Genomic DNA, 4,835 nt, shown 5'->3' with positions numbered 1-4,835 from the left:
TCTTCTGGCCTGCTTCTTTGGGCTTCCCTGAGTTTCCCTTCCTCACCTAATCCCTTTGGCTGATTGCTCTTCTCTTTGGCTTCCTGGGTTTTACCCTTTTCTCCTGCTCTTCCGGCCTGCTACTCTGTGCTATGCCCGTGCTTACCTTGCTACCAGAGACCCGGTCCCTCTCGGGAGGGTAACAAGGGAAAGTGTTCAGTGCAGATCAGTGAGGAAGCACAAGCCCACCCGTGCTTACCTCGCTCCCAGTTACTAAGCACCTTCCTACTTGTTTTTAAATTTTCTTGGTTTGGAAGACATTTATTTTTCCATCTTAAAATTGCTTACTTATTTCTAATCTGGCAGTGAATTTTCATAATTATTATGACATGTAAATTAGAAAAATAAACATTTGGAAGAGTTCAGGTAAATATATCTCAAGCTTTCACCTTCAGATAGTTTATTGATATACTAGAACTACTTACAAGAACAGATGAGTTCAGAATCAATAAAGGGAAACTATTATCAGTTCAGTAAAATATCATATATTTCTTTAAGCATAAGAAAAAAAATCAAGTTCCACTTACCCTTACTAAATAAATGCACAGGCCACAGCAAAATAAAAAATTTCAGAGAAATGTAAGTTCCAGTTTTTTTTTTTTTCTTGATCATATATTCTCTACTTTGCTCATTACTTTCAAAACTACTGAGAAAGCTAGTTAATGTTCCAATAAAGTAAATTTCTGAGAAAACAATATCTTTAAAAAAAATACATTTTCTTCCACATATTTTGCATCTAGTAATTGTTATGATGCAAGAGATTGGATTTGGAAGAAGAAACAGCCAAGTTTAATGCAAAGTAGTTGCTCCAGATAACTTTACAATGCTTTTCATTTCTATATTCCTGCATGAGGATGCCTGTGCTCATTACTGTGTATTGTGGCAGCAGACACAGACGAAGCAAGAGACCAGTCAGAGACAGAGCAGGAGGCTTCTCAGCCCAGAAGTGAGAAATCTGAGTGTCTTTGGGCAGAAGACTTGTTGGTAGAGTAGGGTACCTCTTTGAGCATGTATCAGCAAAGCTAAAACATTTTTGTCACACTGGCCCAGTCAGGGCAGAAGCCGAGGGGCTGCAGGGCCAAGAGGTGGAGTTCAGAGAGAAGCATGCCACTTACACAGCCAAAAAGAGATAATTATGGTTAAAGTATTGTATCCTGAGTTGTTTCTGATCTTGAATTTTAACCAGTTACTTCCCTAATAAACCCCATAATCATAAAAAAAAAAGATTACTTAAAGTATAAAAAACCATATGATTTTAAGATCAACACAAGGCTACTATTGTCAGTGGTTATGGCATGTACATGTTATTTTTTATTTACTCATTATAGGCATGTGAAATACATAATAGAAAGATTAAGGAGATAAATGAACAGTTATATCTAAATTGTACACTTAAGAAATTATAGGGATGTTATCAGATGTGCTTTTCCCCTATTCTTTCATTTATTCAAACTACTTTTTGTGTAAGAATCTACTTATATGCATTTGCCAAATAACAGTAATATAAAAATAAAAATGATAATTTGAAGTCTAATATGAGAAGCAAATAAGAAAATTAAATGCTGCAATATAATATGACAAATATGATAGAGAGGGGGGCAGCTGTGGGCTGAAGATCATCTATAATAGTGAAAAACGGAAGGCTTCTTAGATGCTGGAATGTATATGCTTGGATTTTAAGAGCATATATAGAAGTGGGTACTTTGTAAATATGAAACAGGAACAGCCAACTTGCAGTGGTTTGGGAGTAAATTGAGAAGCACAGACTTGTCTATTTCTATATGGGGATTTGTGAAAAATTTACTACATGACAGGTAAATAAAAGCCAGGACAGTCATGACAATGTTTCTACAAGTGACAGGGATTATTAGAGAATGTGAAGAAATTGGGTGATATGAACTTATATGCCTTTCAAATGCATAAATTACAAGTATCCTGACAAAAAGGAACACTAGACTTTGAAAGGACATGGCTTTAATAGAAATTTCTGTATTGAATTAACAGGCTTTGTTAAGTAATCGGAGGTAAAATTTTTAGGGGAAAAAGGATCAAGAAAACCACTGAAAGAGATTAAAATTTATGTACCATCTTACCTTGACTAAGGTGGACAATAATAAGGAATACCATAAAGAGAGTTGATGCTTTTAAATTGTGGTGTTGGCAGAGAATACTGAAAATACCATGGACTACTTGAAGAATGAACAAATCTTTCTTGGAAGAAGTACAGCTGGAATCCTCCTTGGAAGCAAGAATGGCCCAACTTTTTCTCAAATACTTTGGTCATGTTGTCAAAAGGGACCATTTCCTGGAGAAGGATGTCACAATTGATAAAGTGGAGGGTCAGTGAAAAAGGGGAAGACTCTCAACAAGGATTGACACAATGGCTGCAATGATAGGCTCAAGTATAGCAAGGATTGTGAGGATGGTGCTGGAGTAGGCAGAGTTTCATTGTCTTGTACACAGGGTTGCTTTGAGTCAGAGCCAACTTGATGGCACATATGACATTAAACTCATTGTTTTCCTTAACATTCTATTAAATAAAGCCATAGAAAAATTAAAATACAGGATTTTGTTTTGTTTTTTCTTTTGTTTTTTACAAAACCAGCATACTCAGCCACTTGGTTCCCTATAGAAATACAACTAAGAACCCCAAATTATTCAAATATTCATGTGATTTGTTTTAACATTCAATTGGGAACAAATTATATCTTTGTCATTTCAATTTCCATTCCTCAATATATAATTTCCACAAGCAACATCCATAGAAGCAGCAATCAAGAAATCAGACATTGTATTGCACTGGGCAAATCTGTTGCAAAAGACCTCTTTAACGTGTTGAAGAACAAAGATGTCATTTTGAAGACGAAAGTGGAGTAACCCAAGCCTGGTATTTTCAAAAGCTTTACATGCATGCAAAAGCTGGACAATGAATAAGAAAGACCAAAGAAAAATTGATGCCTTTGAATTGTGATATTGGAGAAGAATACCAAAAATACCATGGACTGACAGAGAATGAACATATCTGTTCTGGAAAACTGCAGCCAGAATGCTTCTTAGAAGCAAGGACTGCAAGGCTTTGTCTCACCTACTTTGGTCATGTGGTCAGAAGGGACCATTCCTTGGGGATGATATCATGCTTGGTAAAGAGGAGGATCAGAGAAAAAGGGGAAGACTTCCAACGAGGTAAAATGACACAGTTCCTACAAGAGTGGGTTTAAGCATAACAATAATTGTGAGTATGGCGCAAAACTGGGCAGTGTTTTGTTCTGTTGTACATATGGTTTTTATGAGTAGGAATTAATGGTACCTACAACAACAGTATATATTCTTATAAAAGATATAGTTAATATTCATTGATGTTCAAGTTAAAAAGTATAACTTTATAAAGTCACACATTCTTTCATTGTCTTTTCCTCAAAAAATTCATTATCAATTTTTATATTATAGATAATAGTACTTTTTCTGTTATCTGCATTGCATTATCTATTGTTTTCATTTATATGTTTTTTATTTTATTTATTATATAAACCAAAACCAAATTCACTGTCATCAAGTCTATTTGACTCACAGCTACACACCTTGGGTTTTTGAGGCTGTAATTCTTTCCAGAAGCACATTGCCCCATCTTCCTACCACGGAGCGACTGGTGGGATTGAACTGCCAACCTTCTAGTTTGGACTCAAATGCCTTATCCACCACACCACCAAAGCTACTTACTTATTATATAGTTGCACTTTAAAATGTGTTTTCTTTCTTAACTCTGTAATCATTTAATTATATATTTTATTTTATAAATTCAGAGTTCCAAACTTTAGATAACTCCAAATATGCTGTTGTTGTTGTTGTTAGATGCTCTGGAGTTCATTCTGACTCATAGTTACCCTATGTATGTTGTTGTTATTGTTTGCCCTCGAGTCAGCCCCGACTCATAGTGACCCCTCCTTAGGTTTCCGAGGCAGTATCACTACGGAAGTAGGATTGCCCAACCTTCCTTCCAAGGAGTGGCTGGTGGGTTTGAACCGCCAGCCTTCTGGTGAGCAATCAAGTGCCTTAGGCACTATGCTACCAGAGCTCCTATACCCTATGTATAACAGAAATAATTCCTGTTCCTGCACCATCCTCACAATTGTTTACGATATTTGAAGCCATTGCTGCAGCCACTGTATCAATCCATATTTTGAGGGTCTTCCTCATTTTCACTGATCCTCTACCAAGCAAGATACCTTTCTCCAGGGACTGGTCCCTTCTGATAATATGATTAAAATATGAGAGACGAAGTCTTCCATCCTCACTTCTAAGGAGGATTCTAGCTGTACTTCTTCCAAGACATATTTGTTCTGGCAGTATGTTCAATATTCTTTGCCAACACCATAATTCAAAGGCATTTATTCTTGGTCTGTGCTCCTTATTCATTGTCCGACTTTCACATGCCTCTGAGGTGATTGACAATAGCCTGGCTTGGAACAGGGACACTTTAGCCTTTAAAGTGACATCTTTGTTCCTTAACACTTTAAAGAGGTATTTTGCAGCAGATTTTCAATATTCTTGATTTCTTGACTGCTGCTTCTATGGGTGTTGTGAATCTAAGTAAAAAGAAATATGGTAACTTAAATCTTTCTCTGTTTATTATGATGCTGTTTTTTGGTCTACCTATGCTATCTATCTATCTATCTATCTATCTATCTATCTATCTATCTATCTATCTATTCATCCATCCTAACTATCTATCTCATAGTCATATATTCTATCTCATAGTCATATATACTGACATCTATTGCATAATTCTCTAATCTGTT

This window comes from Orycteropus afer, unplaced genomic scaffold, assembly GCF_000298275.1.
Source record: "Orycteropus afer afer isolate SDZICR_OR568_19922 unplaced genomic scaffold, OryAfe1.0 scaffold00328, whole genome shotgun sequence".
Taxonomy (NCBI): Eukaryota; Metazoa; Chordata; class Mammalia; order Tubulidentata; family Orycteropodidae; genus Orycteropus; species Orycteropus afer.
This window is presented reverse-complemented; position numbering follows the sequence as displayed.